Below are 14,350 nucleotides of genomic sequence, written 5' to 3' on the forward strand. Positions count from 1 at the left end.
GGTATCTTTAGAGGGATTGCATTAAATCTGTACAATGCTTTGGGGGAGCATTGCCATTTTAATGATATTAATCCTGCCAATTCAGGAGCAGAGTATGTGCCTCATTTTCTGTGTCATCTCTTATTTCTTGAAGCAGGCTTTTGCAGATTTCTTTGTATAGGTCCTTCACCTCTTAAGTTAAGTTGACCCCAAGATGTTTCAGTTTGTGGAGAACTGATATGAATGGGATTGTTTTTTAATGTCCATTTCTTCTCTATCATTTTTAGAGTATAAGAAGGCCATTGAAATTTGTGTGTTTATTTTTGTATCCTACCACTTTGCTATATGAATCTATTGCCTCTGGAAGCTTTATGGCAGAATTTTTAGGATTTTCTAAATATATTTATCATGCATCTGTGAACAGTCATCGCTTGACTTCTTCCTTACCTATCTAATGCCCTTGATGACTTTTTCTTGCCTAATCGCTATGGCAAGTACTTAAGCAATATGTTGAATAGGAGTGGTGAGAGAGGGCCGCCTTGTCCTCTACCAGAGTTTAGGGGCAAGGCTTAGATTATCTCCATTGATAATAATATGTGCCTTTGGCTTGTGGTAAATGGCCTTGACTATATTGAGAAAAGTTTTTTTCATTCCCATCTTGATGAGGGTTTTTATCAAGAATGGGTTTTGGACCTTATCGAATGCTTTCTCTGAATCTATTTATATGATCATATGATTTTTTTCGTTGATGTGGCGTATTTTGTTGATTGATTTATTTAAGGATGTTAAACCATTTTTTAATTTCTGGGATAAAACCTACTTGGTCGTGGTAGATGTCCTTCTTTATGATGCATTAAATTCTATCTGCCTGAATTTTGTTGAGAAACTTTCCATCTGTATTCTTCAGGGATATTGATCTGCAATTTTGTTTTTAAGCAGCATCTCTTTTTTTTTGGTATCAAGGTGATGATAGCTTCATAAAAACTATTTGGATGTGTTCCTGTTTATTCAATTTTATTAAAAAGTATTGTTAAAATTTCCTCTTGAAAGGTTTGAAAGAATTCAATAGTGAACCCATCTGGACCTGGGCTCTTTTTTTTTTGGAGAAGATTTTTGATCACCCTTAAAATTTCTCAATAGTGATAGGGCTGTTTATATATGCTACCTCATCCTTATTTAGTTGTGGAAGGTTATGAGATTTCAAGAATTTGTTCATTTCTGCTAGGTTCTCATGTTTCGTGGCATAGAGTTTCTTGAAGTAGTTTTTGATTACCCATTGAATCTCTGCAATATCCGTATTGATCTCCCCTTTTCATATATAATCTGCTTTATCAAGTTTCTTTCAATTTCTTCATGAATTTTGCCAGTGGTTTATCAATATTGTTTATTTTTTCAAAGAACCAACTTTTGTTTTTGTTGACCTTTTGGGTTGTTTTCTGTATTTTCACCTTATTAATTTCTGCACTAAACTTTATTTCCTTCTGCCTACCTATTTTTGGTTCCATTTGTGGATAATTTTCTAATTTTATATGCTGTCATTAAGTTATTCTTATTGCCCCTTCTTCCTTCCTGTTGTGTGCTTGCAAAGCTATAAATTTTCCTCTCAGTACCATGTTGGCTGTGTCCCATTAATTCTGATAATTTCTGTTTTTATTTCATTTGTTTTCAAGAATGCTTTGATTTCCTCTTGATTTCATCTCAGACCCACTGTTTGTTCAGTAAAAAGATGTTTAATTTCTAGGTGTTAAAGTTTTTTCTGGGTCCCTTTGTAGTTCACATCTAATTCCAGTGCCTTGTGATCAGCACAGATGATCTCCATGATTTCTATCCTCTTGATTTTATGGATATATGTTTTATGGAAAACATACAGTATATTCTAGAGAATAACCATGTGCATTGAAGAAAGAATGTATATCCAGGTTTCTGGAGATAGAATTCTATCAATATATATATATATATATATATATATATATATATATATATATATATATATATAGGGTATCTTGACTGTTTCCAGAGTCTTGCTATCATAAATAGTACTGCAATGAATATAGGTGTAAGGAAGAGATTTTTGTATTGTATTTTTGTGTTTCTAGGGTATATGCCCAGGAGTGGTATAGCTGGGTCATAATGGGAGCTCGATTTCCAGTTTTTGGAGGAATCTCCATATCGCTTTCCATAAAGGTTGAACTAGATGGCATTCCCACCAGCAGTGGATAAGAGTTCCTTTCTCTCCACATACCCGCCAACACTGCTTCTTCTCATTCTTTGTGATGTGTGCCAATCTCTGGATGTGAGGTAGAGTATCATGTCATCTGCAAACAGCGAGAGCTTGACTTCTTCCTTTCCTATCTGGATTCCCTTTATATCTTTTTCTTCCCTAATCACTATAGCGAGTACTTCCAGTGCTATGTTGAATAGAAGTGGTGAGAGGGTACAGCCTTGTCTTGTGCCAGTTTAGAGGAAAGGCTTTCAGTTTTTCTCCATTGAGGAAATATTTGCCTCTGGCTTGTGGTAGATGGCCTTAACTATATTGAGAAAGGTTCCTTCCATTCCCATCTTGCTGAGAGTTTTGATCAAGAATGAGTGTTGGAACTTATCAAATGCTTTCTCTGCATCTATTGATATGATCATGTGATTTTTATTTTTCTTATTGTTGATGTGTATTATGTTGATAGATTTATGGATGTTAAACCAGCCTTGCATTCCTGGGATGAAACCTACTTGATAGTAGTGGATAATTTTCTTAATGAGGCATTGAATCCTATTTGCCAGGATTTTGTTGAGGATCTTTGCATCTGTATTCATCAGCGATATTGGTCTGTAATTTTCTTTTTTGGTAGCATCTCTGTCTGGTTTAGGTATCAATGTGATGTTGGCTTCATAAAAGCTATTTGGAAGTGTTCCTGTTTTTTTCGATTTCATGAAAGAGTCTTGCCAGGTTTGGTAGAAGTTCCTCTTGAAAGGTTTGAAAGAATTCATTAGTAAATTCATCTGGTCCAGGGCTTTTGTTTTTGGGCAGACATTTGATTACTGTCTTAATTTCCTCAATAGTGATATGCTACATCCTCTTCACTCAACCGAGGTAGATTATGAGTCCAAAAATGTATCCATTTCTTCCAGGTTTTTATTTTTAGTGGCATAGAGTTTCTCAAAGTAGTTTCTGATTACCCTTTGGATCTCTATCATTTCAGTAGTTGTCTCTCCTTTTTCATTCCTAGTACGAGTTATTAAGTTTCTCTCTCTCTTTCTCTTTGTTAATTTTGCCAGTGGTCTATCAATCCTGTTTATTTTTTCAAAGAACCAACTTCTGCTTTCATTGATCTTTTGGATTATTTTTTGGGTTTCCACTTCATTGATTTCTGCTCTCAGCTTTGTTATTTCCTTCTGTCTCCTATTTTTGGGTCCTTTTGTTGAGTACTTTCTAATTCTATGAGCTGCATCATTAAGCTATTTAGGTATGCCCCTTCTTCTTTCCTGATGTGTGCTTGCAAAGCTATAAATTTTCCTCTCAGTACCGCTTTTGCTCTGTCCCATAGGTTCTGATAGTTTGTGTCTCCATTGTCATTGGTTTCTAGGAAGGTTATGATTTCCTCTTTGATTTCATCTCAGACTCACTGCTTATTCAGTATTAGGCTGTTTAAGTTTCAGGTGTTAAATTTTTCTTCTGTGTCCCTTTGTGGTTCACATATAATTTAAGGGCCTTGTGATCAGCAAAAGTAGCCTGCAAAATTTCTTTCCTCTTGATATTATGGAGGTATGTTTTATGTGCTAGCATGTAGTCTATCCTGGGGAATGTCCCATGTACATTAGAGAAGAATGTGTATCCGGGCTTCTGGGGGTGAAGTGTCCTGTATATATCTACTAGGCCTCTTTCTTTCATTTCTCTGTTCAGGTCTAGTATATTCTTGTTGGATTTCAGTCTGGTTGACCTGTTAAGTGTTGACAGTGCCGTGTTGAGGTCTCCCACAATTATTGTGTTGTTATTGATATTATTTTTCAGATTCGTCAACAATTGTATTAAATATTTTGCTGGCCCCTCATTCAGCGCATATATGTTTAGAAGAGTGATTTTTTCCTGCTCTACATATCCCTTGATTAATACAAAATGTCCATCTTTGTTCCTTACAACTTTTCTAAGTATAAAGTTTGCATCATCTGATACTAGTATGGCCACTCCAGCTTTTTCATGTGTATTGTTTGCTTGGATGATTTTCCTCCATCCTTTTATTTTGAGTCTATGTTTGTTCTGACTATTCAGGTGCTTTTCTTGTAGGCAGCAGAAGGTTGGATTGAGTTTTTTGATCCATTTAGCCACTCTGTGTCTCTTAACTGGTGCATTTAGTCCATTGACATTGAGAGAAAGAATTGTCCTGCGAGTTAGTGCCATCTTTATATCAAAGTTTGGTGTGTCTGTTGGTCAGTCTTGTCTTAAAGTAGGCCATTCAGTTTTTCTTTTAAGGATGGTTTTGAGTCTGTAAAGTTTCTGAGCTGTTGTTTTTCTGTGAAACCATATATTGTTTCTTCAAACCTGAAAGTGAGTTTTGCTGGGTGCAGTATTTCAGGTGGTGAAGCATTTATTTCATTGAGTTTTGTCACTATGTCCCACCACTGCCTCCTGGCCTTGAGTGTTTCAGGTGACAGGTCTGCAGTAAATCTCAAGGATGTTCCCTTGAATGTAATTTCTCTTTTCAATCTTGCTGCTTTCAGAATTCTGTCTCTATCATTCATCATTGTGACTAGGATGTGTCTTGGGGTGTTTTTTTCTGGGGTCTCTTTTAGTTGGTACTCTTTAGGCATGCAGGATTTGATCGCATGTATTCATTAGCTCCGGTAGTTTCTCTTTAATAATGTTCTTGACCGTTGATTCTTCCTGGAGATTCTCTTCCTGGGTCTCTGGGACTCCAATGATTCTTAAGTTGTTTCTGTTGAGCTTATCATAGACTTCTATTTTCATCTGTTTCCATTCTTTGAGTAATTTTTCCATTGTTTGATTGTTTGCTTGAAGGCTTCTTTCCAATTTCTTCTGCTGTATGGAATTGTTATTCATCTCATCTTCCAGTGTACTAATTCTATTCTCAGCTGCTGTTAACACATGGGAAAGCTCAACCATGTTTTTCTTCAATTCATCTACTGAGTTTTTCAGACCTGTTATTTGACCTGAAATTTCAGTTTGGAGTTTTCTGATTTCTATCTTCATATTCTCTTGATTCTTATTAATATTCTTGTCTATACTTTCTTTGAGTTCTTTGAACATCTTCCACATTGTGACTCTAAACTCCTTATCTAAGAGACTGACTAGTTGGTTGGTCATGTTCAAGTCATCAGAGTTGCCATTATCATTCTCTATGTCTGGCGCTGGCCTACGTTGTTTCCCCATTGTCACACTTGTATTGTTGTTTTTTCTACTTGTTGTGGTTGTATTCATTGGCTAAATGATGTGCACAGCCGGGAAGCAAAGTGGAGCTTTCTGGGCTTGTAAACTCACCTCCAGGGAAGGTTATCCATCCATGGATAGGCCACACACAGGATGAAATTAGGCTGAAGATGGAGCACAGCACAGAAGACAGGCAGATTAGGGGTGCTGGCATCTGAGTTCTAGCAGAGTTTGGTGGCTTCTCCTTTCTGGGATTGTAAACTCACCTCCAGGGAAGACTCCAGGGAAGGCAAGCCATCTGCAGATGACCCACACACAGGATGAAATCAGGCCAAAAATGGAAGACAGGCAGATAGGTGTGCTGGCATCTGAGGTCCAGCAGAGTTCAGTGGCTTCCCCTTTTTGGGCGTGTAAGCTCACCTCCAGGGAAGGCTTCAGGGAAGGCAAGCCATCTGCAGATGAGCCACACACAGAACGAAATTAGACTGAAAATGGTGCCCAGCACAGAAGACAGGCAGATAGGGGTGCTGGCATCTGAGTTCCAGCAGAATTCAGTGGCTTCTCTTTCTGGGCTTGTAAAGTCAGCCATTTCTTATTCACTCACTTGCTTGCTGGGTAGCTTCAGAATGCAGTTTTTGGGGGGTTTGCTTCCCAGGGCTCTGAGGAGAGCTTCAAGGATTCTGAAAAGACAGAGAAGCATAGGACAGGGTTCTCTTTAGGTCCTCGGTTTCCTCAGAAAAAGCACAGCAGGCAGAGACTCCGCAGGTGAAGCAATCAGCACTTCACCTGGCAGTCCCCACAGTCAGCCATTTCTTACTCACTTACTTGCTCGCTGGGTAGCTTCAGAATGCATTTTGGGGGGGGGGGGGGGTTTGCTTCCCAGGGCTCTGAGGAGAGCTTGAAGGATTCAGGAAAGACAGAGGAGCACAGGACAGGGTTCTCTTTAGGTCCTCAGTTTCCTCAGAAGAAGCACAGCAGGGCGGAGATTCCGCAAGTGAAGCAATCAGCACTTCACCTGGCAGTCCCCACAGTCAGCCATTTTTTCTTTTGACTGAAAATTCAAAATTAAGGTGTCAGCAAGATTTTTTCTGAGAATTCTGTTGATGGGTGATTGTCTTCCCACTGTAACTTCACCTTGTCCTCTTTCTTTGCATCTTTGTTCTCATAATAAAAAAAAATTTTTTTTACACATTAGGTTTATTCATAAAAATTGATGATGTAAAAATGTATGCAGAATCCAAGATTTCCTGACAGGTTGTTTACAAATCACTTCAATGTACTTCTTAAAGAAATATATGTATGTAATATATATATGTAATATATATGTAATGCCTGCTTAGCATAATTTCCAGAAGTGTATGATTAAAAAATTTTCTGTTACAGGATGCTGTTTTTCTTTATTATTTATGTACTTCTAATTTATGATTGTAATTGGTTCTTATTAAAGTATTTTATTGATATTTTTACTTTCATAAAAAATATCACTGGGGGGAGGCATATTCAGCCATGTTCAGAACTTGATCTTGGCTCTCTATGCTCAGGGATTATTTTTTTATATATATATTTTTTTATTTAAACACCTTGATTACATACATGATTGTGTTTGGGTTTCAGTCATATAAAGAACACCACCCATCACCAGTGCAACATCCCCATCACCAATGTCCCAAATCTCCCTCCTCCCACCTGACCCCCACCTGTACTCTAGACAGGCTTAAAAATATTCATAGCAATTCCAAAAAAAGAGACTGAAGGGACAAAACAAAAGTAAAAACATGGACTAAGCCAAAAAAGATTTCATGGAACTTATATTAAGACTTTGTCCTGGAAATTTAACAGTTATTGATGTTGGTAAAAAAAAAAGTATTTCAAATATATTTATATGTGTGTATATTATTCTGGAATAAGTGGGTATAAACTAGTTTACTCTGTAAAGTCAAGCCATATTTTTCCTTTATCCTAACTTATTCTTAACATATAGATTTAATCTTTTCAGTATTTGGCTGAATGGTTCAGCAAAGGTCAAGAAAAAGAATTCACTTCATTGTAATCAGAATATCATCCAATTGTAAATTGTAACTGTAAATAATAGTGAATGGTGGTAAATAGTCTTAGGGGCTTTTTCATATTAAAAAGGTCATATTGGGGCCAGGAAGGTGGCGCTAGAGGTAAGGTGTCTGCCTTGCAAGTGCTAGCATAAGATAGACCACAGTTTGATCCCCCGGCGTCCCATATGGTCCCCCCAAGCCAGGGGCAATTTCTGAGTGCTTAGCCAGGAGTAACCCCTGAGCTTCAAATGGGTGTGGCCCAAAAAAACAAAACAAAAAATAAATATAAAAAGATATTTCTTTAAAAAAACTAGAAATATGAAAATGAAAGAAAGTGAAAGTAAGCAAGATATAATATTTCTAAAAACTGAAGACTTTATGGGATTTATAAATCTGTAGTAGAATATATAACAGAAGATTAGTGGAAGTCCCAGAAGTTAATGAGAAGAAGAAGCACATAGATTGTTTCAAGAAACAATACCAAAATAACAAAAAACAAAGAAAATATAAAAATCCATAAAATCCATGGGGCACTCACCTATCTAAATGTTGTTATAGCAAGCCAGTTAATAGTAAAATTACTCAAATTGAAACATATTCACATTTAAATAAGCAATAATAACATCCAGAAAGTTAGATGAAGTTGGACTTCCTAGTTGAGTATGCCATCCTAAGAACTCAGTGATATTAGTATATATTACTCTATGTGAATTATTTTATTTAAATTAATTTATAGTGCATGTATAAATATAAGAATAAAACTTTAATTTTATATTGAAGTGTGCATTACATCAAAGCATTAATGAAATTATCTTAAAGCTACATAATTCCAGGTAATCTTGGACACATTTTGTTGTTTTATTTTTATTTATTTGTGGGGTTTGGGGGCCACATCCATTGATTCTCAGGGTTACACCTGGCTCTGTGTTCAGAAATCACTCCTGGCAGGGTTGGTGGACCACATGGGATAACGGGGATGAAATCAATGTCCATGCTGTGTTAGCCATGTGCAAGGTAAATGCTCTACCACTTTGGTATTCCCCCAGCCTCCACATTTTCTAAGTTTTAAAACACATATATTAAAATACAGGAAAATTTTATTATGATACACATTCTAAACACTAGATATTTCAGAAGTAGATAATTTTATATAAAATATGAAGAAACACCCTTAGTATCAGTGAATCTATGTTTCTCACTCCTTTACCACAAGAAACACCTAAATTAATTCTTGTTTGCAGATATAAAAATTTTTTTCTCTACAGTCTTCTTTCAATAAGGATCCACTTGAACTATGTATTATGCACATATTTATATTTGAAGGTTTACATATTTCAAACCTGTAATGAAAAATAAAATGTTAACAGGAAAAGACAACCAAATAAAATGCTCAATAATAAAAGGCACACTAAAAAAGGGGAAATCTCATGTATATAAACAAACTCTTATCTACTAGGGATAAGAACTCATATTTATTTACAATACAGGGGAATCTCCCACCTTGAAAATATGTCATGTGAACCCATCTTAGACTCCAGGAGATTAGACACTGACCGTCCAGCCTTGAACCCTGAATCCCAGACATAGAAATGACACAGTTCTGCACAACAACTACAGGAACCAAATCCCATCTGGGACATCCGGAATACTGCTCAAACACCAACATGTGCCAGCTCTAATATGATATACTGATAAAGAGGAAATTAGGAACAAATGGACATAAGAACAGGGTATTCTACCTCACCAACTAACGACAAGACAAAATCAGAAGACTTGTCACAATTTGGGCTGTGCAAAAGCTAAGAACATGATCTACAGATGATTGGTGGATAGAACCAGGACCGGGCAGTATGTAATCTGGGACCAGCAAGAAAGCCCTAGTCTAGGATTTGTTCGACGACTTGCACAACAACCATGATCTCTAATTCCAGAGACCTGACTGAGACAATTGCAACTGAATGGGTCCTCTGGAAACATAACAAAAGATATCCAAGGCTCCACCTGAGGTTCAACGCAAGGGCCAAGACCACCAACCGCAGAAGACAGATTAAAATGACATTGAGGAAACAGAACTTCTAAAATCACGAAGAAAGACTTCACTGTAAATTCTACTCCTTGACCTGTGCAGAGACTGAGATCTCTAGATATAGAGGTCTATTTTATCATCCATATTGGAGCAGAAGTCTTCCATACAACACAAAAACACCAAGGGGAGAGTAAATAAACTTGAAAGGAGTCTAGATAATCCCATGACAATATATTCCACGGGTGGAGAAACCCTGTATCTCTTAGGCCAAGGGGATTCCCTTTTCGAATGACCCCAATTTTTACTGTGCCTATGCAGGAGGGGAATAAAAAGGGGGCGGAGAGATAGCATGGAGGTAAGGCATTTGCCTTTTATGCAGAATGTAATCTGTTCAAATTCCGGCATCCGATTTGGTCCCCTGTGCCTGCCAGGAGCAATCTCTGAGCATGGAGCCAGGAGTAACCCCTGAGCACTGCCGGTGTGACCCAATAACCCCACACAAAAAAAATAGACAATAAGCACAAAATAATCTTTTTTTCTTTTTTTTTCTTCTTCTCTTATCTAGTTTTTGTCGATTTCTTTGTTTTGGTGTAGATATTTAGGTAGTTGTCCACTTTTTTTTATTTATATATTTACTTTTTCTTTCTTCTTTTCTTCCTTTTTGCGCTCTGTCATGTTTTTTATCTCAAGATCATTGCAATTGTGTGGTGCATATCTTTATTGCTGCAGTGTTCACTGGATATCTTATTTGATACTTATTGAACTGTTGTGGTGTTTTACCTTCTTTTTTCCCCTTCGTCTCTCAAACCGAGGATAAGAGCCTCTAAAAGGACTCTGCCCATTGTTGGCATAGTTGGTTTTACCCCCATTTTATTACTTTTCTCTTCCGCAAACAAAACCACATAACTCCAACTATATATTCCCGCCCCCCAATTAGAGGGAGAAGTAATGGAGGAACCATGAACAAACAGTTATAAGATCACTAAGTAATAAACTAGACACAGAGGGAGCCACTCAATCTAGAAGCCCCTGGGGTGAGGGTGGAGGATAGGGGAGGCAGGATGGGAACGGAGGTGGAGGGAGGACAATTTGGTGATGGGACTTGCCCTGATTCAATGTTAACATGTACTTGGAATATTACTGTGAACGATATGTAAGCCACTATGATTAGAATAAAAATTATATTAAAAATAATAATTTTATTACATCAAGAATTTCAAAGAATTTTAATATTGATATGTTTGTCACTATAATCTTTTTGTTTAAAATAATTTTTATTTTGACCAAATTGGATTACAAATCATTCACAGTAATATTTTAGGTACATAGTGACATTGAATCAGGGGCATTCCTACCACCAGTGTTGTCCTCCACCCCTGTTCCCAGCATGCATTCCATATCCCCCCACCTTTGCCCCCCGGACCGCTAGTATAAGTGGTCCCTTTTGTGTCTAGCTTGTTGTAGATTGGATATTGATTCTATTGTAGTTGGCTTTGAATTTGGTGTTTAAGTCTGATCATTTTTTATTTTTACTCAATGTTCATATGAATATTTGGTTTAGGTTCCCTCCATTATTTCCCCCTCAATTTATGAGGCAGAACAAGATGATTCAAGTTAAGTGATTCTGTTTGAAGGGAAAAAAGGGGGGGGCAAAAAAATTAAGCAAAAAATGGGAAGAGTCCTTCTAGAAGCTATAAATATTAATTTAAAAGAAGAAACAGAAAAAGAAAAGAAAACATAACAATACAAAAAAGAAAAAAACAGTGACCAAAAAATCAAACAAACAAACAAAAAAAAACAACGAAAAGCACCACATCAATAAAGACAACAACCAAATAATAACCACGATCCTGAATTAAAAAAAAAACAAAGCAAAAAAACAAACAAAAAATAACAACAACAATAACAAAGTAATTTGTGCTTCTTTTTTTTTTTTTTTTTTGCATAGGCACAGTAAATATTGGGGAGGTTAGAAAGGGAATTCCCTATGCCCAAGAGATACAGGGTTTCTCCGCACTTGAAGCATACTGTCATGGGAATAACTACAGGCTCCTTATATGCTCTTTTAGTATCCACTAGGCCCTTTTTCTGGTGTCTGGAAAATTTCCTCTCAGTCATGGATGATAAAATCAGGCCTCTGTAACAAGAGATCTTCGTATTTGCACAGGTCATAGGGTGGAGCCAAGGACGGAGTCTTTCTTTATGGTTCTAGATGTTCTGTTACATCACTGTTGTTTTAATCAGTATTCTATAATTTGTGGTCTTGGATTTTCATTTTTGTTTTTATTTTTAATAATATTTATTTTGACCAAAGTGGATTACAAATCATTCAGTGTAAAAATTTAGTTATATAGTGACATTGAATCAGGGGCATTCCCACCAATAATGTTGCCCTCCTTCTCCCCCTGTTTCCAGTATGCATCCCATATCCTCTTCCTTTGCTCCCTGGACTGCTAGTATAAGTGTCCCCTCTGTGTCTAGCTTGTTGTAGATTGGGTATTAATTTTATTGCACCGATATAATAGCCCTTCTCTGAGGTGGTTAGAATATATTTCATATATACATATAATAATCCAAGAACAAATACAACGGTCTTATAGGATAGAAACTCCAATCACTGTAGTTGTCAGCATTTACTGGAGAGAAATGTTCAAATCAAGTGGAAGAGGTACAACACAAAGCCTTGCCTATCCATTATACCATAAAGAAACCAGTAACAACAGAAAAAACAGTTTAGAGTGAACAGGTATGTAATAAGCCTTTTACTACAAAGGCCTATAATAATGTCTTAGTGAACATACACAGATACTGGTGAAAATATGATTGAAAGTCAGAGAATCCAGTGGCAGTGTTTCTTAACAATATGTTTTAATGCCTTAATCGTACTAGGTATAAAATAACCTCTCAGCTTCTCTGTCCACAGGGATTCGTGGATACAAAAGGGTGGACACCCCAATTTTACACCTCGGTACTCAGTCATACTAGATACCATATTCAGCTTGCATTATGAAAGTGTCTTGATAAAATACTCCAATATACCCATTTCCTCTAGTTTATGTCTTCTATTAAGATCTGAAGCATATAATCCTTTTTTAATTTAATAACCAAAACTTCAGTATCAGGGGCCTGGAGAGATAACTTTGCAGGTAGGGGGCTTGCCTTACATGCTGTGTACTCTAAAATCCCTTAACTTCTTCAAACCCATTTGGAATAATTCTTGAGTGGGGGGCAGGATTAATTTTTTAGTGGTGTGGCCCAAAACCAAAAATCAAAAAACCAAATTATTCATATTCAGAATATAATAGTACAAAAGTTGATGACTACCTTACTAATCAGTATCACAAAGGTCAGAGATTTTATTTTTGCATGTAAATATTTTATTTTGTTTAAATCTTTTTCATCTAGTCCTGAAAATCAAGTAAAAAATTCAATTTTATTATTGTCTGATTCTGTGAATCTCATAATAAATAATAAAATTGAATTTCAGTGATTCAAAATATACAAGATTGACTCAAAATATTTGAAGTGTGGTTTTTGCTTAAATATTGGAATCAGGGGCCAGAGCTGTAGTGCAAATGGTAAGGCGTTTACCTTGCACACACTGACCTAGAAAGGACAGCCGTTCAATCCCCTGGCATCCCATATGATCCCCCAAGCCAGGAATGATTTCTGAGTGCATAGCCAGGAGTAATCCCTGAGCATCACCAGGTGATGGCCGAAAAACCAAATATAATATATAATCCCTATATACATATATATAGGGATCCAACAGAACAAACAAAAAATTACTCAAACTTGTATAGTCATCATGTGAATGTGACAGCTGGACATGCACAACTTGTTCTTGTACTAACTCAAAATGGAAGTAGCTGTACAATTTGCTTTTATGGCCACAATTATATTTATGTACCATCATCTGAGTATAAAATTGCATTTTTCTAAATGTGGTTAAAATTGCTATATTGAATAATCTATGTTTTGTATTCTTCTGAGCAAATTATTTTACCATATATTCTATAGTATTACATTCTATGTGGAGAAATAAAGATACAGTTATCAGTACAGGAAAGGCCTGAGTTGTCAGAAACTTACAGTTTGCTAGAGACATCAGAGCCATTAGGTAACAATGAGGCACCCTGAGCTTTATTACAAGAAACTCCAAGCCAATAAAATGTCTCACTATATCTCAGGAAAACCTGCTTGGAAACAGAGAAAAACATATTAACCTAAACTGCATGAATGAAAATAATGCAATTTAAGTAAAAGTCAATATCAAACTTTGTATTTCAATCTCACAAACTAAAGTCATTTTTGTAATTTATTTATTTATTTATTTTATGTTCACTGAGTTGTTTGCTCTCTGATCAAACCCTTGAAAAATAAATAAAATACATTACACAATATTATTTCATGATGAATTAAAGCTTTTAAAGTGAATCATAATTTTCATGAAATACTTGTTTCAGACAACACACATGGGAAATTAACAGTATTGTGAATTCTTGTACAGTTAGTGAAATTTTTGATTTTTAAGGATTGGGTTTTGAGATTTAGAGAATAGCTCAAACTTGGACATGGTATAGTAACAAATTATAAAATGATAATATTGATATAATTATTTAATAAAAGTTATAGCACAGACCTTTTATGCACTAATGTAAAGTTCAATTTTACGTACTATGTGGTCTTCCAAATACTGCTGTGTTGAATCTGATGACGCTCGACATTGCTCAGCCAGAATAGCACCATACTGCCAGGCCAAGCACTGAACCAACAGATCCACACAGCAGGATTGTTACCCATATAGCAGAGCTGAATATCACTGGTAATGGATGAAATCCTGTGAACACTGCTTAAAATTATCCCATAATAATGAACTGTGATTTTTCATAATTAGAGTCCATATTTTTTCTAAAATAT

At 36.2% G+C, this 14,350-nt stretch overlaps 1 protein-coding gene across 1 annotated transcript in view; it reads left to right on the top strand.

The window, feature by feature from the left end:
• Positions 1-14,350, top strand: part of LOC126022053 (NKG2-A/NKG2-B type II integral membrane protein-like) — a gene marked incomplete at its 3' end in the record, with an annotated part of 468,997 nt that overhangs the window by 321,675 nt on the left and 132,972 nt on the right. The gene's annotated exons all lie outside the window — the stretch shown is intronic.

The sequence above is a fragment of the Suncus etruscus genome, chromosome 11 (genome assembly GCF_024139225.1).
Source record: "Suncus etruscus isolate mSunEtr1 chromosome 11, mSunEtr1.pri.cur, whole genome shotgun sequence".
Classification (NCBI taxonomy): Eukaryota; Metazoa; Chordata; class Mammalia; order Eulipotyphla; family Soricidae; genus Suncus; species Suncus etruscus.